Consider the following 27,777-nt stretch of genomic DNA (forward strand, 5'->3'; position numbering starts at 1 on the left):
AACCCGCAATGCTCTCAGGGAGGAAACTCCAAGATGTTGACCCAACAACACTAAAGGAATGGTGATATAGTTCCAGGTGTGGTTTGGAGGATAAGCTGAAAGTGATAGTATTCCCATGTATCTTCTGCCCTTTGTCAAGATAAATTGGAATTAAAGATTGGTAGGAAATTATTATAACTTTTAAAAAAATTATTAGTTAGATCTGGGCATGACTGGCGAGGCCAGCATTTATTGTCCTTCCCTAATTTCCCAGAGGCGAGACTCCAAACATATTTCTGTGTCTGGAATCACTTTTAGGTCAGACCAGGTAGGGATTGCAGAATTTCTTCAGATGCTGGAGAATCCAAGATAACAAAGTGTGGAGCTGGATGAACACAGCAGGCCAAGCAGCATCTCAGGAGCACAAAAGCTGACATTTCGGGCCTAGACCCTTCAGCAGAGAGGGGGATGGGGTGAGGGTTCTGGAATAAATAGGGAGAGAGGGGGAGGCGGACCAAAGATGGAGAGAAAAGAAGATAGGTGGAGAGAGTATAGGTGGGGAGATAGGGAGGGGATAGGTCAGTCCAGGGAAGATGGACATGTCAAGGAGGTAGGATGAGGTTAGTAGGTAGGAGATGGGGGTGCGGCTTGGGGTGGGAGGAAGGGATGGGTGAGAGGAAGAACAGGTTAGGGAGGCAGAGACAGGTTGGACTGGTTTTGGGATGCAGTGGGTGGAGGGGAAGAGCTGGGCTGGTTGTGTGGTGCAGTGGGGGGAGGGGATAAACTGGGCTGGTTTAGGGATGCGGTGGGGGAAGGGGAGATTTTGAAGCTTGTGATGTCCACATATGAGTTGCTGTTCCTGCAACCTTCGGGTGGCATCATTGTGGCACTGCAGGAGGCCCATGATGGACATGTCATCTAAAGAATGGGAGGGGGAGTGGAAATGGTTTGCGACTGGGAGGTGCAGTTGTTTATTGCGAACCGAGGGGAGGTGTTCTGCAAAGCGGTCCCCAAGCCTCCGCTTGGTTTCCCCAATGTAGAGGAAGCCACACCAGGTACAGTGGATGCAGTATACCACATTGGCAGATGTGCAGGTGAACTTCTGCTTAATGTGGAAAGTCATCTTGGGCCCTGGGATAGGGGTGAGGGAGGAGGTGTGGGGGTAAGTGTAGCATTTCCTGCGGTTGCAGGGGAAGATGCCGGGTGTGGTGGGGTTGGAGGGCAGTGTGGAGCGAACAAGGGAGTCGCGGAGAGAGTGGTTGCTCCGGAAAGCAGACAGGGGTGGGGATGGAAAAATGTCTTGGGTGGTGGGGTCGGATTGTAAATGGCGGAAGTGTCAGAGGATGATACGTTGTATCAAGAGGTTGGTGGTGTGGCGTGTGAGAACGAGGGGGATCCTCTTTGGGCAGTTGTGGCTGGGGTGGGGTGTGAGGGATGTGTTGCGGGAAATGTGGGAGACGTGGCCAAGGGTGTTCTCGACCACTGTGGGGGGAAAGTTGCGGTCCTTGAAGACCTTGGACACCTGGGATGTGCGGGAGTGGAATGCCTCAACGTGGGAGCAGATGTGGCAGAGGCGGAGGAATTGGGAATAGGGGATGGAATTTTTGCAGGAGGGTGGGTGGGAGTAGGTGTATTCTAGGTAGCTGTGGGAGTCGGTGGGCTTGAAATGGACATCAGTTACAAGCGGATTGTAGATGGCGGAAGTGTCTTGGGTGGTGGGGTCCATTCGCCATCTACAATCCGACCCCACCACCCAAGACATTTTTCCATCCCCACCCCTTGTCTGCTTTCCGGAGAGACCACTCTCTCCGTGACTCCCTTGTTCGCTCCACACTGCCCTCCAACCCCACCACACCCAGCACCTTCCCCTGCAACCGCAGGAAATGCTACACTTACCCCCACACCTCCTCCCTCACCCCTATCCCAGGCCCCAAGATGACATTCCACATTAAGCAGAGGTTCACCTGCACATCTGCCAATGTGGTTTACTGCATCCACTGTACCCGGTGTGGCTTCCTCTACATTGGGGAAACCAAGCGGAGGCTTGGGGACCGCTTTGCAGAACACCTCCGCTCGGTTCGCAATAAACAACTGCACCTCCCGGTTGCGAACCATTTCAATTCCCCCTCCCATTCTTTTGATGACATGTCCAATATGGGCCTCCTGCAGTGCCACAATGATGCCACCCGAAGGTTGCAGGAACAGCAACTCATATTCCACTTGGGAACCCTGCAGCCCAATGGCATCAATGTGGACTTCACCAGCTTCAAAATCTCCCCTTCCCCCACCGCATCCCTAAACCAGCCAAGTTCGTCCCCTCCCCCCACTGCACCACACAACCAGCCCAGCTCTTCCCCTCCACCCACTGCATCCCAAAACCAGTCCAACCTGTCTCTGCCTCCCTAACCTGTTCTTCCTCTCACCCATCCCTTCCTCCCACCCCAAGCCGCACCGAATTGTCACCATTAGACTAGCCTTTTTTTAATCTTAGATTTTTCAATATTGTATTCAAATATCACCATCTACCATGTTGGGATTCAAACTCACATGCTCAGCACATTAATCTGGATTTTTGGAAACTAGTGCAGTTACATTACATTACACTGCCACCTCCCCCACTGAGAAATGAGCTGCTTTGAGAGAAGAGATAGCTCAAATATAATACCATGAAGGGGTAACATTTGGGGAAACAATGTGCTCCTAAGATGATAAAATGTGAGGCTGGATGAACACAGCAGGCCAAGCAGCATCTCAGGAGCACAAAAGCCGACGTTTCGGGCCTAGACCTTGGCCTGCTGTGTTCATCCAGCCTCACATTTTATTATCTTGGAATTCTCCAGCATCTGCAGTTCCCATTATCTCTGCTCCTAAGATGCTGCTTGGCCTGTTGTGTTCATCCAGATTCACACTTTGTTATCTTGGATTCTCCAGCATCTGCAGTTCCCATTATCTCTAAGGTGAAGAATGTGTTTTATTTATGACAGGTTAATGACAGGTAAATAACCCGAAACGTCGGCTTTTGTGCTCCTGAGATGCTGCTTGGCCTGCTGTGTTCATCCAGCCTCACATTTTATTATCTTGGATTCTCCAGCATCTGCAGCTCCCATTATCTCTAAGGTGAAGAATGTGTTTTATTTATGACAGGTTAATGACAGGTAAATAACACAATTGAGAACTAGGTAGGAGATAAAAACAGTACATTCAGAGGAAATTGAAAGAAAACTAGTAAAGAAACTAAGAGACAATTGCAAAAGGTGTGGCAACTAACATAAAAAGAAATTCCAAGTTTTCTACTGGCGCATAAAAACAAAAAGTTTGGTAAAGTGAGGAATTAGACTTGTTCGGGGCCAAAAAGAGGATTCAGACATGGCTGAGGTATTAAAACAATGCTTTTCATCTGGGCTATACCAAGGAAGAAGGTGTTATCCAGGAAGCGGAAGCAATTCAGACACTTGAAGACTTAACATATAACTGCCACAACCAGGCAGCTCTCTATTTCACGAACCGATGTAACTTTTTTTGAAGGTTAATCATTCTTTGCCAGAACCTGTTCTTTACTTGATATTTAAACTTGTGAAAGGCTTACCATAACTTATCACTCCTATTGTAAGGCTGTGTCTCACTCAAGCATTGTTGACTGACAATGCACCCCTTGCTGACTTCCAACACAGTTAGAGCAGCCTTTTCTATTGCTTGGTGTCTCTAATGTAGCAGGAGCTCCTCCTGGTGTTTGCCAGATTCCACTGCGCAGATGGACATGTATTTGCCTGCCGAAGGTTTTTCAATGTGAAACGGGAAGAAATAGCAGTGAAATTAAGAGAGTAGAGTGAGGATAGTAACAGATTTTAAAGGTGTATGTGAGCAGAAAGGAAGGAGAATCTTTGCTGACTTAGGAGAACAATGGGAAACAGGAAGGGGAAGAACTGACAAATTCTCCCCAAAATAAGAGCTTTATAGAGAATGTGGGATGTGAAGGGGACTCTTACTTTACCAGACTTGATAGGATCATTGCAATTCTTTTTTTGCACTGTGGCAAGATCCTAAAAATATTACTGGCGATGCTGAATATTTTCTAGCACATCTCTTGACTCTGTTGACTGATTTGATTGATATCCATTCAGTATTTATGAGGAAGAAGAAACAATATATTCAATCAAGCATTGCTTCAAAGAACTTTGATTTTGTTCAAAGCATTTTTACAGTGGCTGATGGTGGTGTCCCATGATAAAACACTCTGTACTCTAAAGTGCCACTGCCAACCTTTAAGTACAGCACGTTGCAGTACATTTCTCACCCTCTGAAATGGCAAGCTGCCGATAGAGTGCGAATTTTCATTGGCAACTCATCAATTGTTTAAATTAGACCTCATTGTGAAAATTTGCACAGCCTCTTCAAATTGACACAGCTCAAAAGCCTGCTCATCTCCTGCCAGCCATGTTGACATCATTTTTAAATGACACACCTGGTATGTTTACTGCACTAAACCAATAAACCAAATAGTGATGTCACGTCAATTGGAAGCTGTTCAAATATGTTCTTTAATGAAATAAAGAAAAATTACATTTATACAGAACCCATTACAACTTCAGTACGCACCAAAGTGCTTAACATCCAATTAAATACTGTTGAAGAATAGCATTTTTTGTAATTCAGGAAGTATAGTAATCAATTTGTGCACAGCAAAAACCAACAAATAGCAACATGATAAATTTAATAATCTGTTATACTTTAGTATCTTGGTTGATCATTAAGTGTTGGATAGGACATGAGGAGAATCTCTGTCCCCTTCTTTAAATAGTGTCTTGACATCTTTTACTTTCAACTAAAAGAGCCTATGAAACCATAGTTAAACATGCCAAGTGGAAGACAGCACTTGTAAAACCTAAGGAACAGACATCATTTCTAATATAATTTTAATAGTTTTGAAATTCTGAGTGAAATTCCAATAAATCCAGCACTTAAAATCGTCATGCAATTATGCGGATTCACCAACTAGAAAAGGATTCTTTTTTATAATTTATTGGGATCTAGAGGCTGGAGAAAATGGAATTATCACTAAATTATAATTCATTATATTCACGTGAAGAAAGAAAGAAAGAAAGAAGGAAAGAAAGAGAGAAAGAGAGAAAGAAAGAGAAAGAAAGAAAGAACGAAAGAGAGAAAGAGAGAAAGAAAGAAAGAAAGAAAGAAAGAAAGAAAGATTTCCTTAGATTTGGGAAAATACAGTAAAATTTGTAAACATTGCCGTAAAAACAGTGCCATTTAATTACATAAATTATATATATGAATAAAAGACAAATTTAAAACAAATATCATTTTTTGTTCATTCCACGGCCTCTTTGTTTCATGAATTGGCCACTGCTGAAGACTGGGGCTTGCCTAACTGCTGAGGACTAGGGTCATTTTTTAAATGCTTTGCCAGTAATTTATTTGAATGCTTTGCCATTTCCTTGTTCTCCATTATCAATTCTCCCAACTCTGTTAGTGGCTTACCTTTATCTTCACCCATCTTGTGTTTTTTTACATATTAATAAAGGGTGGGACAGTTTACATTGACATACTTTGCAAGTTGTCCATTTAACCAACTTTTTTATTATCCTTTGCTGAACTCTAAATTATTTCCAGTCTTCGATCTTATCACTTTTTTGAACAATTTTATACAGCTCCTCTTTGGATTTCGTACCACCATTAATTCCTTTAATTAACCTTAATTAAGCCACTCATGTTCTTTCTCCCAAAAGGAATGCATAACATCAGTAATACATGGATTTGTTCTTTAATTATTAACCATTACATATCCACTCTCATGCCCCTCAATGAAGTTATGCTTTCTGCCGCAGTCAACTCACCCCTCATTCCTTCATAATTTCCTTTATTTGACATTCAGATCCTTGTTTTGGATTGGACTTCTTCATTTTCATTCCTATTATAGAATTCTACCATGATCATTTTCCCTAAGGGCCTCTCAAAACATGATGTTTAATTTACCCCTTCTCATTGCATAAAAACAAATCTGGGATATCTTGCCTCTATTTTGATCATAGAGTCATAGTCATACAACATGGAAAAAGACCCTCTGGTCCAACCAGTCCACACTGACAAAGTTTCCAAACTAAACTAGTCCCACTTGCCTGCTCTTGGCCCATATCCCTCCAGACTGTTCTTATTTATGAACTTATCCAAATGTCTTTTAAACATTGTAACTATACCTGTATCCGTCACTTTCTCTGGCAGTTCATTCCACATACAAACTGCACTATGTGTAAACAAACTTCCTCCTCATGTCCACACAGCAGTGGTCTAAAACTCCATTTGATGCACACACAAGAATTCATTCACCATTATTATTCTAAATGTGTTTCTTATAGTCAAAATACAGATTGGGGGACTCAAACATTACTGTAACATCCTTGTTGCATGCACCTATAATTTCCTGTCGAATGCAACCCCACAGCTCACCACCAATGCCTGGAGGCATATAAACTACTCCCACTATTATTTTCCTCCCCTTTTTGCTTAATCATTCCATCTAACCTTGTTTCAAATTTAAACTGTACCAATATCCTTTATCATTATTTCATTAATGTCATATTTTACTTACAATACCACCACATTTTCTTTTTATGTTTTGCTCAGCATTCCTAAATATTAAATAGACTTGGGTGTTGAGTTCTCAGCAATGGTCACCCAGCAGACTGCTCACATTAATGTTGCTACATAAATGTAAATTATTCCTGGAGTTGCTAATGGACATATGTGCTTTGTGTATTTTGCTTCCTCAACTGGGGCTGTTGACAAGGAACACATTTTAGGAAGTTTAATTACATGACTTTCCATCTCTAACCACCCATCTCTCCACAACACTGCCATTGACCACCTCATATCTTCACCCTCCTGATATCTAGTGTTCCCGTGATGATTGGAAAGTGAGCAATCATTTGGGCTGTCTGTTCTGTAAGTGGTTGAATCTTGACTGTCAGTCAAACAGCTGTTATTACTTTTGTCCCCAACTCCAAGATTTTCATAGCCAATAACCAAATTTGTTCAATTTACATTAACACCACTGTAACTTATTCCACCATATGGTCTGTGACAGATTTCCAGAGATTTATTCTATTTCTGGAAACTCCACGTTAAACTGGAAGATTGACAACCATACGTGAGACACTGGAAAGGAAAACAAAATCATAACCTTGAAAACTAGAGTAGAATAATCACAAAATATTTAGAAGGTCAGGCAGTATCTCTGAAGAAAGAGCAGTTAGTGAATCAATGGTCATTTGGTATCTAATATCTGAAGTATTGATTGATTTAAGTTTGTATCTATACAGTAGCAGTCTGACCCGTTGAGCGTAATGGTGTTTTCATCTTTTTTTTGATGTAATTGGCTAGTCTATCTGCGTGCAATGCTAAACATCTATTGACATCAATGGAACTGTAATCTTTAAATGGTTTCCATTCACTCAAAGGTTACTAAAGGAATTCACATAATTATTGTGACCAAAAACATTCCTTTCTCAAACTGGGTATTCCATCATTCTAGTAAAATTAATTAACTATTGATTCAAAAATTGGCAATTGGAGTTAAGAGAATACTACTAAATTCAAAGAGAACTTCAAGGTTTGTAAATCTCAGAAAATCTGATCGATTACTTCTTGTTTATAAAGCTGAACCAGGTTGCGTCATTAAGAATGGAATTACTTACAGGCAGCTAGGTACTCCGCTGACAGCCTAGACGGTGCTGTTAATGAGAAGGGACTCCTGGTGTCAGAGGTATTTAGAACTCACCAACTGAACCCTGACAATTAAATTCAATCACGTAACTAGCACTGCTGTCACAATTAAATGAATTGGCTTGCCATTATACTAACAATACTGAAACACAGAAGGGATTTAATCTAGCTCATCACAAAGCAACTGGAAGTGCATAACAATTTTCTAGGTGAATACTTTATAACATGCATAATTAAAAATAAAAAGTTTTGGACCATTTTACCACAGGTAATTGTGTTTCAATGTTTCACATATGTATATGTAATTCATTGCTATATACATAGATCTCATTACTTAAGAAAGGATGCATCAAATTTATTTTCATGTTGAAAGATCATATTATATTTCAGTCGGGGCTACTAATCTTTGTTGTTTTGTATCCATTCATTAAATTAATCACTTGTCCATTTTATCATATGAACCTACTAAAACAGAATATTGTCATTGTTGTCATGCATTTTTGACTTTTGCAGGAAAACCAATAGGTATTGGTGCTGTACCCAGCCTGGGTCCAGCTTTGAGGCGATCCCATGTAACCTGGGAAAAAGTTCAGAAAGGAAGGGAAAAAGAGAGTACACACCAATGCTACATGCAGATGTTATGGATCTTTGGGATGCCTATGAGAGACACGTACAGTCTAACCCACAACAATGATGGTGACCAGAAAATTGGACTATGTACACCAGGCTGCATTCTTCAAAGCTGTTCCTAATCTAACAACAAACACAGCTTCTTAAATCAAAATTTTGTACGGGTATGCATCTCATTGTGACATTTTTTCCCTTGCAGTTTGGATGACATTCAAAAGAGCTGAGGCCATGCCACCTCAAACAGTCCATTAACATGTACTTGGAAATGCAAGGTAAGTTGAATTTGAAAGGATAACAAAAGGATGAAAATTTTGCATTGATTTTTAAGAACCTTTTCATATTATCATATTGATTAATCAAAATATAATTGTGCAACTGAATGGATTTTGTGTGAATTACTATCTTGCCTTGCCTGCATGTAGTATGAGCAGATGGCCTTCCTGGTGAGGAATAACTGTAAATGTTTGCAGAGTAATGTATCATTAATCTTCTGAGCTCTGAACCTTACAAAGCAGTTAAGCCACATTACTAGATGTTCCTGTCACATTGCTGCCTTGTGCTATGGTCAGTAAAGATATATTATGTTCCTAACTTTCAATGCCATGAACTTTATTAAATGTGGATTTTTGAATGTTGCTTTTTTTTCATAAATGAGCAGAGAATGAACCAAGGATATGGTGGCTGAAGGTCAGATGACCTATCTGATCTCTTTCTGCCTAACCACCTCAAAAGGACAAAATGATACATTTCAGATTAAAAGGTCTATCAACTACACCTACCTTAAAACCATCAGAAGACATTCCTGAAATGAAAGGGATTCTTCAGAAACAAAAAAGGTGATTGTCTCAAATTGCTTGGGGTGAATATCTCAAAGCAATTAATCAAGATGTGGCAAATCAAGCTATGAGAATTGCCATATCTGGGAAAGGCACTTAAAATTATAAGGAGTCCCATGCCAAATAACTGCAATAAAGACAATAGCAGCAGGAAGGATAAATTGGTCAGTGCATTGAGTGTAGGAGCTGGAATGTCATTTTGCGACTGTACGACACATCGGTTGGACCACTTTTGGAATACTGCATTCAGTTCTGGTCTCCCTACTGTAGGAAATTTGTCGTGAAACTTAAAAGAAAAGATTTACAAGGATGTTGCCAGGGTTGGAGGGCTTGAGCTGTAGGGAGAGGCTCAATAGGCTGCGGATATTTTCTGTGGAACATCGGAGGATGAGGGGATAAATGTTCATAAAATCATGTGAGACATGAATAGGATGAATAGCTAAAGTTTTTTACTGAGGGTAAAGATGTCTAAGATTAGAGGGCACAGGTTTAAGATGAGAAGGGAAAGATTTAAAAGGGACCTAAGGGACAAATGTTTCACGCAGATGGTGGTGCATATATGGAATGAGCTGCTAGAGGAGACGCTGGAGCCTGGTACAATCACAAAATCTAAAAGGCATCTGAATGAGTTTTTGAATACGAAGGGTTTAGAGGGATATTGGTCAAATACTGGAAAATGGAGCTAGATTAATTTAGAATATCTTGACAGCATTGACAAGTTGGACCAACGGGTTTGTTTCTGTGCTGTCCGTCTCAATATCTCTATGACTGCTGCCTTTAAAACTTAAGACTGTAATATCAAATAGTATTCAATTTTCTTCCATTTTAGAGACACCAATACAGTGAACTAACACCTCGTACAAAACCTAACCAAGTAGCTCCATGACCTACAGAAAATTAATCTCTTCATGAGAATCTTGCAACATCTTTGGCATATCACTTTTGCTGCTGAATTCACTCAAACTACAGCTGAGTATTTTCTTCAACTTGGCCTGCAATGTGTGTTTTCTAGAACAAAACAGTCATGCTAAATAGAATTATTCTTTTGCTTGTAAATTGCAAGTATACAATTATTTTGTACTGTTCATTTTTAGAGTGTGTTTGTGTGATTGTGAGTGAATGTTAATATTAGATTTTGGGTGAGCACTAAAGTAAACCTTTATTAAAACCATCAAAAGTTTACTGTGGTTATTCAAATTGAACATTAAGCATATGAATCTTCTTCCTAAAAGCTCATTGACTGCAGAGAGTGGAGGAGAAAGCAGGGATATTGGTAGTTTTCCCTTATCCTTTCAGTAACATTTGCTAGAATGCAATTATCCAGTTATCCTAAAAACAAAGACCATACATTGCTGAATTTTTGGTTAGAGATGGCTTATGATTGCCTGAAATGATTCTATGCTCCAAAGGTTAAGCATATTTGTCATGATCAAAGTGACAGGCACAGATCTTAAGGAGAGTTGTAGCATCTGTGACGCTAACCCCTTTTACTCTTTTGCTGCCATAGAGTCGTAGAGGTCTTTAGCATAGAAAAAGTCCCCTCTGCCCGTCAAGTCTGTCAGTCAAAAATAAGCATCTAACTATTCTAACCTCATTTTCTAGCACTTGGCCCATTGTTGGATATAGTATATATACTACCTAATTTTTATGAGAATTTCCGACTGTACACGGGCAGTGAGTTCCAGATTTCCATTGTCTGTCCAGTGAAATGAGTTTTCCTCATATTCCCTCTAAAACTCCTCTCCGTTATCTTACTGATTTTTAATGAAGGAAACAGGCCCCTTACCGTCTACCTTATCTACTTCCCTCGTAATTTTATACATCTCAATCATCTTCCTTCTCAGTCTCCTCTGCTCCAAAGAAAGCAGCCCTAATCTATTCAATCGTTCTTCATCACTAGAATTCTCCAGCTCTGGGAACAACCTGATAAACCTCTCTACATGCTCTCCAGGGCAATCACATCCCTCATATATAATGTGGATTCCAGAACTGCACATTATACTGTAACTGCGGCGTAATCACGTTTCATAAAGTTTCAGCATAACCTCCCCGCCCTTAAATACTATGTCTCAGATAATAAAGACAAATATCCCATACGCTTTCTTAACCATCTTGTATAACAGTCCTGCTGCATTAAAGGACCAGTGGACATGCACACCAAGGACCTTCTGATATAATATGAAACAAAGAACTCCAGATACTGGAGATCTGAAGCAAACAAAAAGCAGAATTTTTTAGAGACAAAACAGAGTTAAAGTTTCAACATTGCTCAGTTCTAAAGAAGAGTAACTGGGTTGCAAACTTTAACACACTCTTTCTTTCCAAGGATGCTGCCGGACTTGCTGAATTTCTCCAGCAATTTCTGATTTTGTGCTTTTTTCAGGACCCTCTGATCCTTGGTGTTTCAAAGGGTCTTAACATTCATTATATTATTCCCTTGCATTGTTTGTTCTGCCCAAATGCACCAGCTCACATTTATCTGGGTTGCTTTCTGTTTGCCACTGATCAGCCCATCTGACCAGTCTGTCTACATTGTTGTGTAATCTAAGGTTATCTTTTTCACTGCATACCATCTCACCAATTCTTATATCACCTGCAAGCTTACTGGTCAACACTCCTAAAATTAGGTATAATTGTTTATATATAGCACTTTTGGCAAAGGCACCAACACTGACCCCTGCAGGCCCCACCACGCTTAGACTTCCAGACACAAAGGCTCTCTCTACAACCACTCTGCTCTCTGCCACTCAGCCAATTCTGGATCCGATTTGCCAAATTCACGTGGATCCCATAGGTTTTTACCTATGCAATCAGGCTTCTATGGGGGATCTTATCAAAAAGCTTGCTCAAGTCCAGTGAGCTAAATACTTGGTCACCTCTTTGAAAAACTCAATCAAGCTGGTCAGACATGACCTCGTTTTAACAAAACTAGGCTCACTATCCCTGACTAATTCTTACCTCAATAAATGTAGATTAAATCTATCACTTGGAATCACTTCAAGTAGTTTCCCTGCCACTGAGGTTAGACTTACTCGCCTACGGTTTCCTGATTTATTCCTTTCTCTCTTGTTGAATAATGTAAGTGCATCAGCTGTGTTCCAGTCCTTTGATAGCTTTCTTGTGGCCAGAGGGGAATTGAAAATAATTGCCTGAGCCCCTGTTATTTCCTCCCTTGCCTCCCTCAACAACCTGGGATACATTTCATCAGGCTCTTGAGATCTATGTAACTTTCAGCCTGCCAGACTACTCTGAACTCCTCATCGTCTATGCCACTTTCTTTACTCATATCACAGTCCTTCTTCGTGATTTTTATATCCATTCATCCCTCTCACTATTGAATACCAATAAAAAGTATTAAGTTAGAACCCTATCTACATCCTTGATCTTAACACACAAATTGCCACTCTCTAGTGGCCCTACATTTTCCATAATTATCCTTTTACTCTTAATATACTTGTAAAATAACTTACAATTTTCATGAAATGTATATGTCATTACCCTTTCATGTACCTTTCTGCTCTCCTAATTTTCTTCTTAAATTCCTCTTACACATTCTATACTTCTTTAGGGTTTCTGCTGTTTTGAGGCCCTTGGTATCTGCCATAAGTGCGACATGTTTCCTTTTCCTGCACACGTCCCTTGATATCCAGGGTTTACTGGATATGTTGAACCCACCCTTTATGTTTATTGGAATGTGTTGCCCTGTACTTTCTCAATTTCTTTCTTGAATGTCTTCCTCTAATATAGCATAGATTTATCTCAAAGTGTCTGCTGGCAGTCTATTCTGCCCAAATCATATCTGATCCTTTTAAAATCAGCCTGCCCTGGTTTTCAGTGATAATGGGAACTGCAGATGCTGGAGAATCCAAGATAATGAAATGTGAGGCTGGATGAACACAGCAGGCCCAGCAGCATCTCAGGAGCACAAATGGATGCTGCTGGGCCTGCTGTGTTCATCCAGCCTCACATTTCATTGCCCTAGTTTTCAACTTTGATTTCAGTCTCATTCATATGCTTTCCCAGAATAACTGAGAATCAAACAGTTATGATTTTTGTTGGCAAAATGGTCGTCCACTGATACTTCAACCAGTGGTTGGGTTTCCTTACATACGTTTGTTCTGTCTCCTGGAGGGCCTTCTATGTATTGGCTTAAATAGCTCTCTTTGATACATTTTAGGAATTCCATTCACTATAAACCTTTCCTATTATGAATACTGCAGTTAATGTTGCAGATGTTGAAATCCCCTATCAGGATCCTATTACATTTACACTTCTGGAACTTGTCTAATGTCTGCTGTTCTATTTCTTTCTGACTGTTAAATGGCTTATTGTATACTCCCAGCAATGTTCTGCCCATATGGCTTCAATGACGGAGCCTGCTAAGATGCCATCTCTCCGTACTGATGAAGAGTCATTGGCCTTGAAATGTTAACTCTACTTTTTCCTGACAGATGCAACTCGACCTGCTGAGTTTCTCCAGCAGTTTCTAGTTTTGCCATCCTGCATTACTCCTGTAATTATTCCCTGATCAATATCGTGACACCCCATCATCTGTACCTCCTTAACCATCTTGTCTTAAGATCCTGTGTCCTGGAATATTGAGCTGCCAATCCTGCCCCTCTTTCAATCTTGTCTCAGTGGCAGCAAAGACATTATATACTATGCTCCTACTTGTGCCCTCAACTCATCTGCCTTATACCTCAGGCTCCTTGCATTAAAATAAATATCATCCAACTTTACCAGCTTCTTTGTGCCTTAACTGGCTTGTAATTTCTACACCTTCCTCACTCGCTTGGTGTTTCTTCTAATTTTGAATGTACTTCCCCTAGTGAACTTGTCACATGACAATACCACCCCATGCCAAGCTAGTTTAAATTCTTCCCAACAACTTTGGCATACCTCCCCACAAGAATGTTAGACCCATTCTGGTTCAGGTGCAAGGTGAAAATCATTCTTCTAACTTGTTCTTTACAATAAGACTCTTAAGGAGTCATATTGCTCATGTACCCATGCAGTCATAGAGTCATACAGCGTGGAAACAGATCCTTCCATTCAACTCATCCACATCAACCAAGTTCCTAAACTAAACTGATCCCACTTGTCTGCATTTGGCCTATATCCCTCCAAACCATTCCAATTCATGTACTCACCCAAATGTGTTTTAAAAATTGTAACTGTAACTGCGTCCACCATTTTATCTGGCAGTTCATTCTTCACATTAACTACTCTCTTAAAAAATGTTGCCCCTCATTTCCTTTTTAAATATTTCTCCTCTCAAATTAAAAACATGCCTGCTAGTGTTGAATTCCACCATCTTATCAGAAATACCTTTACTATTCATCTTCTCTATGCCCCTCATGATTTTATAAATTTCTATAAGGTCACCTCTCAACTTCCTATGCTCCCAGTGAAAAAATGTCCCAGCCTATTAGGCCTGGTTAGGGGTTACCATCTGGAATTCAGAGTTGTCATCTCACTGACCCTTATCATCAGTTTATAGTGGGGACCTTACTTAGAAATTCATCAGGCAGAGTAAAAAAAATGGCAATTTGTAAGAAACCAGTCACTGAGTGAATTTTTCAACAATAATCCACATAAGATATAGGAGCAGAATTAGGCAAATTGGCCTATCAAGTCCAACAATTCGATCATGACTGATACGTTCCTCAACCCCATTCTCCAGTCTTCTCCCCATTATCTTGGAACCCCTTACTGATCAAAACATCTCTATCTTTCACTTGAATACACTTTATGGTCTCCTGCAGCAATTCATCCCACAGATTCACCAGTCTTTGACTGATTGAAGAAATTCCTGCCGATCTCAGTTCTAAAAGATCATCCCTTCTCACCGAGGCTGTGCCCTTGGGTCCTAATATCTCCCACTCATGGAAGCATCTTCTCCAGTTCCACTCTAACAAGGTCTCTTGTATTCTGTAAGTTTCAATCAGATCCTCCCTCATCCGTCAGAAATGGTTTTCATATTGTATCCTGCATATATTCCATGTTTACAGTGAAAAATTTGAAAGAAGTAGGACCTTAGAAGTAAAAATGATGTATTTCCCTCCTGTACAACAATGACAAATGCAGCTGTAATATAGAAACATGATCACAACCCAATTAGGCAATCCTGCTTTTTACATATTTCATTTCTTCTTCATTGTCATTGGATCAATACTTTTGCTTCACGTGCACCTAGGAATACAATCACCAAAAGGATTTTGGTGACTTGAGAAATTCCATTCTTAGGAAGAAGGTGAATTAGGGATAAATAATAAATATGCATGACCAGCATTACTTTCAACTTGACAACAAGCTTTTTCTACATGTTGGAATGTCTCAGCATCTTCCGAAGCAAAATTTGCTTATTAAGCTATTTTCTAAATATTAAAGCTTTCAAAATTAACAAAAAACAGCTAAGTGTGGTCTATACTGATAATGGAATATCTACTTAAAGATTTGATTGTAATGGCAGCCTTACTAATGTTAAGCAAAAAGGCATGTCAATAGAATTGGCAATTCTCAAAGTAATATTATATTGATTCAGCTAAAGGTTATTCATCAGAGGTCAGGACATCAAATCACTGAAGTTTCACTGATTCGTTTTATCAGAGTAAACAATTACTTTAAATTATTTTAAACCCCCTGAGAATTGATTCTTTTTGAGCAGTATGTAACTAGGGTTCTGAAATCTTAAGTAGAGTAAGTAGAGAGGAATTTGGAAAGGGGGAGCAGGAAAGTACAATTATCAAGGTTCATGTTGGATTTGCTGGCATTGAGAAGAGAAAAGAGGAGAAGAGGGAGTTCGAGAAGAAGGGAACTCAAGGGTGGTAATCCCAATGTTATTACCTGAATTACATTCTAATTAGCATACAGACAGGCTGATCAAAAAGGAGAATGAATTGGAGAAAGACTGGTAGAGAGGATGAATGGCATCACTTCAGGGGAAATATATCATGACAGAGAAAGGAAGGATGTACTGCGTTTGAATTGGTATGAGATTTATTTCCCAACAGAGTAGATAAACAGGATGCCAAAAAAGTCTTAAATGAGATGGGAGCAAGGATCTAGTGAAAATAACTGAAATCTGAAGATAGAATGATGGAAAATTAGAGTAAAGGTCAGATTGCCAATGTGACCGAAGGCAACATAAATGGCCAGAGTTCAAATGCAGTGGGGTAACATAAGTGATAAAAGTCTTGTTAAAAGTATAGTAAAAGAAGCAAAGTGAATTTAAGGCAAATTAAATAGTGCGTACAACAGTGTACGCAACATCTAAAATATGACAAGGAAACAGGTAACAATCTACAGCAAGTAATCAGTTATGAAAATAATTGTAAGAGGCCATAAAAATAGTACAAATATGATGACACAAACGATAGAACCATGAATGAAATATTGTGGGTTATTCGATAATCAGAAAAGACCAGGATAGGAAATCAAGAAGCAGATGTATTAATTTGAAATAATATAATAACAATCTAAAAAAGAGGGGAGAACAAGCAGAAGCATAAACCATGTAAATTGAAATCAAAGATGAGATTAATCATGTTCATATGGGATACACCACAGAATACCTAATTGAGGGAATATGTTGAGGAAGAAATATAATGATAATACTAATTATAGGAGAATTTTATCTCTTCTCAAGAAACTGGCATGAATTTGTTGGCAACAGCATCTAAATATTAACTTTTATACTAAAGGACTCCTCTAACGTTGTGTGCAAAAAAGTGACAAAGCAGGCTGAATCTAATAATGATAGCAAATTTTGGCTGCATTCCACCAGGGTCAACCAGGGATTTCAAAAATGTAGACTTTGCAGAGAACTTATGCCTGAATTGGATGCAGGCAGAGCCGTGTTAGTGTGGCAATGCCCAGAGTGCCAACAAGGAGATAAATTACCACCAGCAGTTCTGCCACATGCATGGGAATGGCTCGGTCAACCTTAAACTTGGTTACACATCGACTAGGCAGATCCTTTCATGGGGTCAATGTTCTTAGTCATTCTAGACACCCACTCAAAGTGGTTGGACGTGTATAGAGTTCATTCATCAAACACGGGGCCAATGATAGAAAAGGTGCGCTCACGTTTTGCAATACAGGGACTCCGGGAAGTGTTGGTTACAGATAATGGGCCATCATTTACCAGCAGAGAATTTCAGTATTTCCTATAGTTGAATGGGATTCAACATATAAAGACAGCTCCATTACATCTATCATCCAATGGTCTGGCAAAAAGAGCAGAACATACTTTGAAGGCAGGCTTGAAGAGACAGTCTACCGCTTTGCTCGATAACAAATTGTCCCAGATAATAGTTGGGACCACCCCTCATGCAACTAGAGGAATAGCTCTAGCAGAGCTGCTAATGAGGAGAAGACTCAGCACGAGGTTAAAACTGATTCCCCCAGTCCTGGAGGTTGTGTCTGTGTGTGTGTAATGGCTGTGCATAGGTAAGAAGCCTGGCCAACACAAGATTCGGACAAGTGACATATAAAATTCAGGCAGGAGCAACAGTCCTGAACAAGCATGTGCACCAAAAGGAAGGCACAAAATCACAAATGGAGTAGGAACAAAATGTGTTCTGCTCCTCAGAGCAATCAGAAAGGCTGTTGGAACCCATAGGGACTCTGGCTTCATCAAGCATTAAAAAGAGCTCTGAATCTGTGATAGATATAATGGATCTCGCTGCATCGATGCCTGATGCCAGATAAAAGAATTAACTTATCCCAACATGCTCCAGAAGCAAGAAGTGAGCTCTTATGCATTACACCCTGTCCATTGTCAACGCAGAGTTGAAGGAAGCTCACCCAATGCTAAAATGCCGTAGGAGTCACTTCAAGAATAAAAGGACTGGCCTACATCTTCAGACTCAAGGGGGAGGGATGTAATAATTGTAAAGACCTCAGCCAGGTGGACCTCATAGTACACGAGTTCCCTAATTGGGGCTGTTAACCCACTGCAATCAGGGAGCCCTGACTTTCAGATAAAAAGGGGAGTATCAGACTTTCTGACACTGAGAGCTGGCTCTGAGGGAGCTGGACCAGTCTCAAGGACTACCCACATGTAAATAAAGGGTGACTTATTGACAGGATTCCAACCTCGGTTGGAACCATTGGTTTCCTATTTTAATATAAATCATCATATAGCACTTATCAAGGAAGTACAGAGGAGTTATCCCCATTTTCCAGGACAATACATATTGAACACTTCCAGATTTAAAAGTCTCTTTCTTCATGACCACATTGTTGTTTATGGCAACTCGCTGTGTGAAAATTAGCTTCTGTATTTGTCACATTACAGCAACATTTACAATTCATAAGAAGATTCTTCATTGCTGTACATCACCTTCATTATCTGGTGGTCCTGAAAAATGCTGCATACATGTGAGTCTTTTTTTCCTGTTGTACTTGTCTTGGTGACCAAGGTCTTCAGGTTGAGATTAATTTCTTGGAAAGATCCCTATTTAGATCAGATTGCTGTGGTACTGAGGTCGCTCAAACACTTTTGAATGTTTGAATCACAACCTTGATTCAGCAGATTGAACACACTTATTGGTAATTATAGTTAACAGCCTTACTGTGATTAAGTGAACAATGAACTTTTCTGCAGACTAGTCTATATCTTAAATTATTCAGTATTTCGGCAATGTTGAACTTTATCATTAATTAATCTCTTTTGTGCCGAGCACACTGATGATTCTTGCTTCAATGTCTGGAAGGAGTCAATTTATATAAAACTGAATTATATTTCTATCTTGTTAAAATGAAACATAATTTTAAAAATTGAATTTTACTCGGGTAAAATGTAGCAGAATGGGTGCCATTGCATCATTAGCAATTTGCTTTATTTTTTTTCTATTTTCACTTTTACTTTGCTAAATCCGCATTTCCTATTGATTTATCTATTGTTGCTCCATATTCAGGGTTTTAGCCATTATGCTGCTGATTTTGAGATGACTGTTTCACAGAGTCCGAATCATAAATAACTCATGTTCCCATTATTTTTGAAACTGTCTAAGCCTGTATCGAATGGTTAAAAATTGATTGATACAATTTGAAATATTAATTGTGATAAATAATTTCCAAGCAAAAAATGAAATTTCAAAATGTTTAGGCATATGCTTTTTCATCTGTGTGCCAGAGGGAATGGAGGGCACAATTAAACCTTTTGAAGGATTTGAAAGTGAAAGGTGTAATTGCTTTCGAAGCAGTTCAGGAAAGGTTCATCTGACTCATTTCTGAGATGAAGGACTTGCCTTCAAAAGAAATGTTGAACAGTTTGAGCTGATACACATTGGATTTTGGATGAGATTTAACCTATTTAAATGTATAAGATTCTGAGGAGAGTTGATTAGATTAGATTTCCTACAGTGTGGAAACAGGCCCTTCAGCCCAAAAAGTCTACACCACCCCTTGGAGCATCCCACCCAGACCCATCCCCCTATAACTTCCACTCCTCTGAACACTACCGGCGATTTAGCATGGCCGATCCACCTAGCCTGCACATCTTTTTACTGTGGGAGGAAACCAGAGCACCCGAAGGAAACCCACACAGACACGGGGAGAATGTGCAAACTCCGCACATACAGTCGCCCGAGGCTAGAATCGAACCCGGGTCCCTGGCGCTGTGAGGCTGTGCAATAAGAATGGATGCCTTGAGGATCTTCATTCTTGTGGGGAAGATGAGAACTAGGAGACATAGCTTAAGAAGAGCAGGCCTCTCTTTTAAGATGAAGATGAGATTATACTTTTCTATCAGATGGTATAGAATGTGCTGACACAAAAAGCAATGGAGACTAGGTTATTGAATTTATTCAAGGTAAGTTAGATAAATTTATAATTAGCAAGAGAGTCAAAGAGTAGATAGGAAAGTTGAATTGAGACCACAACTAGATGACCATCTTAGTGAATAGTGGAGCAGGCTCAAGTGCCAAATAGCCGACTCCTGGTCTCAAGGTTCCTATGTCTGGACACACATTCACATCAGTTGTACTTGGTTAGATGTTAGGAGTAGTGACATTTGCAAATTTTCTCTACCAAAACCATCATTTCAGTTAAATTAGGTTAGAGATTGAATGAAGCTAAATGGTTATCTTCTAATTTTTAAGTAGTTGTTTGCGCTGGAAGGTACATCATCATCAAGTACCGACATGTACCCTTTTGCAAAAAACATGTGAATGAAAAAGAACAGAAACAGAAATATCTTGAACAAATGTATTGTTATGCAAAATGCATCAATAAGTAATTAACAGCTAGTGAAAATTAACATCGTGATGACCAGAATGAATGAAAGCACAAGGTTGAGGCAGAGTGAACATATTGAAATAGGCTCATTGCAACTAAGAGAAAAAATATCCCATGTATTGGATCATGTCATGTTATGGTGATATATTCAGTCATTTACAGGCATATTTGAATGCAATATCGTACGAAAAGAAAATTCCAGCCGAAACAGTTGCATCTAACTACATAGCTCTTTAGTGCAATGCAATCCAAATCCAAATATCAAGGCCAATATAGATATTGCTGCCAGTGGGCATAATTTTGCATTGGCAGAATTGCATGAAAAGCCCAGTTAGGCCCTATCCCAATGTCAGGAACAACTAGCTACATTTTCTAAATATATTACGGGTGTTGAGACAAGATTTTCACTCGGTAGAAAGAAGTTGCTTGTTAATGGGAATTATTATTGGCCTCATTAACTGCACATTTCACCTCATTAATATGCAGCTTCCTATCCTGCCATGAGGAACATAGATGCTGTGAATTCCCAACGTAAAAGTCAGAATAAGTGCCTGACTCCGGCTTGTGTTTGTTCTTCCAGATTGCCATTTTGAACACCTGCTCGAGGATTTCTGGGCAAGTTCCAGGCCACTGGCAGCATCCAACCCCCATCCCCAATTCCCCATCTGCCATTATCCATGGATATGGCACTTTGAAATGCATCAACAACTAGAAAAATTGATGTGCTGTTGCAAGGGTGTTTTGCATATGTGGGTAGGCACATAGTTCAGGCTGTGTCCTAGGACTGCTCTCTTGTTCTGTCACTATTGTAACCTTAAGCCAACCCTTATGTCAAAGCATCCTTGCCTTGCCTTTTCTTGAGATTTTTTGCTCTTTGCTACTTCCCTCAGACAATGCTACCAGCTTCACACTACTCTGTCTTGTTTTTTCATTCAGTGCAGTCAGAAAGCCAGAAAGCTTGTCATGGTTATCAGCAGTCCTCAGTAAAATCAAGGAAGATACCTTCAGTGATAGGGTTCCTAGCACAGAAACTCTTAGCAGTCTCCAATATCATTTTAGAGGCTTGGACACAGTCAGTCTCCTCAGTGTGGGATGAGAAACTGACTGTCAGTGATACCACCACTCATCTTGACTCCTTCTGCCTTTAATGTGGACCATTTTCTCCTGAAATTTGAGAAAAGGAGGGACTAAGCGAAAGTGTGTGCCTGAGCTGTTCTTGCTGGTGCTAGTGCTGGAATGATAGTAAGGTGACCCAAATGAGTGCAGAGATAATACAAGGTTAGGAGGTTTGTGGGTTGTGATGGCTGAGAGTGAGTGAGGAAAGGTGTTGCTGAAAGGGGTAGAACAAGAAACTTGTTGGGCAGTAGGTGCAGTGCCAGAGATAAAATGAATATGAGGGGTAACGGAGAAATTGGTGTCATTTACCCTGGCCAATCCAAAGAGGTCATTGAACTTCCGGTGCTGCTAGGCATTGTCCAGATGTCTGAGACCACAATGACCCAGGTGGTAAACTCAAACAAACCTGGCAGAATTGTATGGCATGACACTCTTTGATATTTCATTTCTGCACCTCCCTGTCCACCAAGACATTCAGGTGCTTGTTTGCAAAGTGGGACACCAATTTCCGCTGATCTGTCACATCTACACAAATACCATAAGCCATCCAGGATCCTCACGCACTGCCAATGTTCGTCCAACTCCATACTGACCTTTTAAAGATGGCACAGGTGCCAGGAAACAGCTCTGTATTGGCATGTGCTGGCATTATTTGTTTCTTCTGGGTAAAGCACGTGAAAGAATCAGGCTCGCTTCAGTCATGAAGGTCACCATCGAAGCTCAGTAGATAGATCATGAGGTGAGTTTGTAATGCTAGTGGGAGAAAATCTGCTGTGCCTCAATGAGAGAAACCATCAATGGAAATTGACAAAAGTGACACTTAGTATAAAAATAGTGAGATCCAGCCCCCTGTAAAAAGAGGGCTATTTCTCCAGTAAAATATAACACGTGGAGCATAATTATATAATACAAATTGATTGTTTCTCTGACAAAATACATTGTGAGAAGAAACCAGGATGTAAAGCAAATTATGTGTGTAAAATCAATCCCAATCACTTACAGCAATCAGGTCTCTACGTGTGATTGACAGAGGAATTACCTAATTACCTCTATTCTGCCTGGAAATTGCAGTGCCATTATATTCAGCCCGTAGACTTTAACTCCACACACAGCAAAATTTAGTTTCTGCTACACTTGATAGTCTGGTGTGTTGTAGTTACTCTCAATGGCACAATCGGCCCTCAGGACATTCTTATTAATAAGGCAATTGGGAGACAGATGACTATTAGTTCCATAGTTTATCATCATAGCAATGAAGCGTGGTGCTGAAACAAATATATATCCTCAAGCACGTAGGGAACACTGGAAAATTTTCTTCATCATTCTGTTAGTTTTCAGTTGGTAGTTGCTCTCATCTCTGAGTCAGAAGGTCAGAGCTGCATAAATAATTTACGATGATTTTCCAATATAACATTAAATGACTGGTGGTGTTATCTTTCAAATGAAACGTTAATTCTAATCCTTGTCGGTCTGCTGACCAACCTAGAAGTACAGTGACTTATCATGGTATTCAAAACCTGACTAATATTTCTCCCTCAACTTGTATGACCAAAACCAGGTTGAATATTAATCACCTTATTGTATGTAAGGTCTTGCTATATTTATTTATCTGTACATTATCTGTTACTACTCTTGATAGCAATTCGTTGTCAAGTCATAAAAATCTCGTCATTTCAGCTCATTAAGACTGTGCCAGTCAAAAACAACTATCTCACTGTTCTAGATAACAAAGTGTGGAGCTGGATGAATACAGCAGGCCAAGCAGCATCTTAGGAGCTCACTATTCTACTCTCATGTTCCAACTCTTGGGCTTTCTCGGCCTTGACATTGCAAATGCACATCTAAATACTTCATATACAATGAGTTTATAAAAGATCATACCTCTGTCTGCCTGCTGTTGTTTCTTTGCTAATAGATTGATCTCATGAACATTTGTGAACTATGATGATATATTCCTTTCATTATTTACACTAACATTCACCTTAACGTTACCTTCATTCAATCATGTGTGCTGTGACTGAAGGAAGGCCCTTAGCTTAGTATGTACTTACATAAAAGCAACTAGGAATGGGCAATAAATACTGGCTCATCAGCGATGCCGACATTCCATGAGTGAATAATAAAAAAAGTTTTAGTTTTTGCCTGGTAATCTTTGCCAGTGATTGTTTGACTTTGCCTTTCCACTTTCAGGAGAAGGATGAAAAAACATTTACTAAGTCTGTCTCTGGCAGAAAAATAAACACATCTGTGATATTGATGTGAATCTGAGTGACATGCTAGCTATCTAGCCAACTGCACCCTAGCTGCCTTAGTAATCTCATTCTATAAAGAAATTAGTGCATTTGCTTGTAAGAGAGATTTATATATACAGAACTTATGTAATTTATTTTCAGAAAACCCCATCCATTGGCCCCTATTCCTGTGCAATACAGTACAATGGAAAATGTATGACTTAATTCTGTGGTCCTGGTTTCAACCTCTGCTTTACATTTCATGTATTAACATTATTTTTGCTTTCTCTTTGAAATGAGACCAGCAGTACAAGAATCTTAATGCCAATATTCATTTACAAACCATGGGCCTCCTGTTATTAGCATTGAAGCGTGAGTGTTGTTTCATTATTTTAAACTTCATGTGAGCAGATCAGGATCATTTTTGTGGAATCAGATTTTATAACAACACAAATGCTGTTGAACCTGAAACAGAAATGTTGTAACTCAGACCCATACAAAACTTTGTTGTGCATATTTTTAATATATTTTCTAAATTAAAACATAACGTTGTAAAAATACTCAGCAGATCAAGCAGCATCGTTGGAGAGAGAAACAATGCGAACAGGTGGAATTTTATGCCACACTGTACCAACTGGGGATTTAAACTTCAAATCTGTCAGGAAAGTGGAGTGAGACTTCCTGTTCCAAGGAGTACCATTCCTCTTTATTACAATGTTAAGTCGTGACATGACTCTGGATTCATGTTGTATTATCACTATAACTGCAGTATCAGTGCCAAGATAAAAAAAGCACTTCACAGTCATACTGCAATTATTGTGTGAATGTAAATTGAATGCCATAATTGATTTACTGAGGACAGTGCAAGCAACTTTATGTGAACATACCAGCTGGATCTATGTCTCAGTCATTAGATGTTATCCTCAGTTGCAATTTTACTACATCATTACCTGAGACAATATCTTCCTCATCCTCTCAACAAGAACTAGCTGAGTTACATGCATAATGAGTGTTCAAGTGATAAAGCAAATTTTTATTTAGTGTTACTTTTTCCTTTCTAGTCTATTTTGCATCACCCCATACTATTGTTTGAATGTCACAACAGACTGGATTTTAATGCATGTTTGGCACGAATGCTTTTAACATCACCATGTTAACAAAAATTATTCAATGGCTCAGCACTGAATTATACATCACTTGATGAGAATGTCGCTCATGTTTCAGACTGCCACTGAAATATCTCCAACTGTATTCTATAGAGACATGTTAATATGTTAATAGAGACATGTTCAGAAAATTCTGAAGAAGGATCTCTTATTTTGCTTTGTTTTTATTTTAAATATAATAGTTTTCAGCCTGGTTGTAAATATAAGAACAGTATGTCGATGACTCATGTTGTGAGACAGGATGCAGTCATTCCAGAGCATCCTTAGGACAATATTGTCAATATAATAGTATTCTACAATTAAAACATTAGAGCAGGAGCAATAATGCCCACACAACATGTTAGTATTTAACATTAATTAATAAATAACTAAAAAATTAAAACAACAAACATCTCACTGATACAGAAGTGGGTTTTGTTCCCTTGCTTAACATAGGAAATTCATTGCACATTATGCTGTGACAATGTCACACTTAAACCTGGATCTGTATCCTTGTCGGAACTAGTGAGAGTAGGTGCTGAGACATATGACAAATTGCTGCTTGTTATGTTTCCTATTCACTTGCTTATGATTTGTTGCTACTCTATGAATATGAAATTGCAGCCAATCAGATCAGTATCTGATATATAGTCTGCAAATCAGAGAAGATTCCTAAGCATGGTGCAGGAAATATGATGAACAAAAGATGCACTAGAAGTTTATAAATATTTATTTCATTAAGTTGCACAGATGAAGAGACTGCTGCAGCAAGGGAAAGTGTGGCTGTTTACATGGAAACAGTAAAGATATATAAAGAGATTTCTTAAAGATTAATAAGAGATTTGAGGGAGTTGAGCTCAGAAGCAGTAAAGCACTTTCAATTGGTTAATGAAGCCTTTAAGCCAACTTTGACTTTTTCATGACTATCAAACACTAGACTTAAAGGAGCCAGTTAATGATTCAGATCATACCTTCCACCTGTGGTGCCAAAGTGAAATTTTGTTATAATGAAATTGGCAGCTGCCAATGCTGCCAGATATTTTATTGATGAGGAATGGACAAGTAATTCAACCACTCTTTGGTGAGTAGAACCAGCAGGGACACTCAGAGGGACAAGTGACAAGCAATACATTCCCAGGCTGAGAACAGGTTCTGTTCTTGAGCCTGTTCGCAAATCAATTTGTAAACAAGTCAGAAACAATACAGGGCAATATAAAATAGCTATCTATAAGTACAAGAAAATATTTGGATATTGATATTAATACGCACTTATATAGGATCGCATTTATAAGTATGAGTGTTCTTAAGTCAGAAGTTTGTAAATTGGGGATGCCTACAATGGAATGCAGCCTTTACCATTTTTTTGTGACGTCAGGAGGAGCCTAAATCAAGGTCTACTTGAAAATCACTGCTCTTTTTGTCTAGCGTTACTGTTTATTTACATTGAAAAGCTGAAGTATTGTGAGATGAAAATCTTTTGTACTTATTTACAGCAAATGGTGCGTGATAAGTTACATTGATAGAATGAGGATCCTGGATTGCAAGAAGAGCAGGAAGGTGAGCAATTTGACAAAAGTCTCTTTGGAAAGAAGATAAGAAGAAATCCTCTGGAAACTTGACACATTTTTGCTTAGTTCAAATGAAAGAGGAGATAAACACAAATGGAAGTTGCTGGCAATCTCAGCAGGCCGAGCAACATCTGTCAAGACAAATAAGTGTCAATGTTTTGGGTCATGTGACTCTTCATCAGAACATGGTGAAGGGTCATTGGACCTGAAACATTACCTGAGCTTTCTCTTCACAGATGCTGCCATACCTGCTGAGTTTCCCAGCAGGTTCTGTTTTTGTTTTAGATTTCTAGTTTCCACAGTTCTTGGTTTTATTTTATGAAATTGGACAGAATTGACATATATGCCTCTAAAATGAAATCACTCATCTCACAGAATTCTAGATCAATGCTAATCAAACCATGTAGGCGATACTCTTGCAACAGCGTCACCCAGTTAATTTAATTTAAATTAAATATACACATAACCATAATCCAATCTTTATAAGATGTTAGTTTAATTCTAACTTTTTTAGTTGTTCCCAGTGTAGTGTTTGTAGTAGAAACTGCACAGATTTTTTTCTTAAATTTACAAAATCAATTGCAGTGTTTTCCAAAGCTATAAGCCAGCTGGTTCAGATACAATTAACAGCTTAGAAGGTGAATTTACCCAGGACAGCAATGCATTGTCCTGATATCTCTAATGTAAGTACCATTCTCATACAGTACAGTAAGGAATCTAATTCAGCTATGCCATCTCATAAATGATATGCCATGAGCACATCCCAGAATTCACCAGAAGTTTGAGGATCTAGGATTCAACAGCATAAATATGGTGAATTGTAGGTATGCGTTGGGCATCCAGAGATTCAATGAAGATGTAGTTGGCCCTGTTGCTTCTCCTGTATCAGTCTTCAGGTAGGGTTTGGGAGGAGACATAAGGTAGTAAGGAGGGAGAGAGGTGATGTTCAGGAAGGAGTTCCGCAGAGGCTAATGGTGGATGACGTGCAGTGTTGAAGTAACTGTTTGATACCTGTAAATTAATGTGATGTGATGAGAAAAGATTTCTCAGTTATAGATTTAACCTATTCAATAGATTGTCTTCTAATGTTGTTCACGTATCAGCTGCCCAAGGTCTACTAATTCTAGGATAATCTTGCTGATTTATCCGAATATCAGACCCTAAAGTCAACTTGAATATATAATTAGCAAAAAGCCAGTGTGGAATTACTTTGGCAGAATTGAACTTTATTCGCAACTCCATTATTTTATATTGGTTATTAATTCTATCAGTTATTTGTAAATATGTTTGTGTG

The 27,777-nt window shown here is 39.3% G+C and overlaps 1 protein-coding gene and 1 long non-coding RNA gene across 2 annotated transcripts in view; one reads left to right on the forward strand and one right to left on the reverse strand.

Annotated features, from left to right (window-relative positions):
• LOC125453893 (uncharacterized) overlaps positions 1-8,590 on the forward strand; it is a 53,113-nt gene extending 44,523 nt beyond the window's left edge. Inside the window, exon 3 of the long non-coding RNA XR_007247894.2 lies at positions 8,543-8,590. This is a non-coding gene — a long non-coding RNA (uncharacterized LOC125453893). The remainder of the gene's footprint in view (positions 1-8,542) is intronic.
• LOC125453891 (inactive dipeptidyl peptidase 10-like) overlaps positions 1-27,777 on the reverse strand; it is a 1,598,661-nt gene that overhangs the window by 1,375,077 nt on the left and 195,807 nt on the right. The gene's annotated exons all lie outside the window — the stretch shown is intronic.

The sequence above is a fragment of the Stegostoma tigrinum genome, chromosome 7 (genome assembly GCF_030684315.1).
Source record: "Stegostoma tigrinum isolate sSteTig4 chromosome 7, sSteTig4.hap1, whole genome shotgun sequence".
In the NCBI taxonomy this organism is placed as follows: Eukaryota; Metazoa; Chordata; class Chondrichthyes; order Orectolobiformes; family Stegostomatidae; genus Stegostoma; species Stegostoma tigrinum.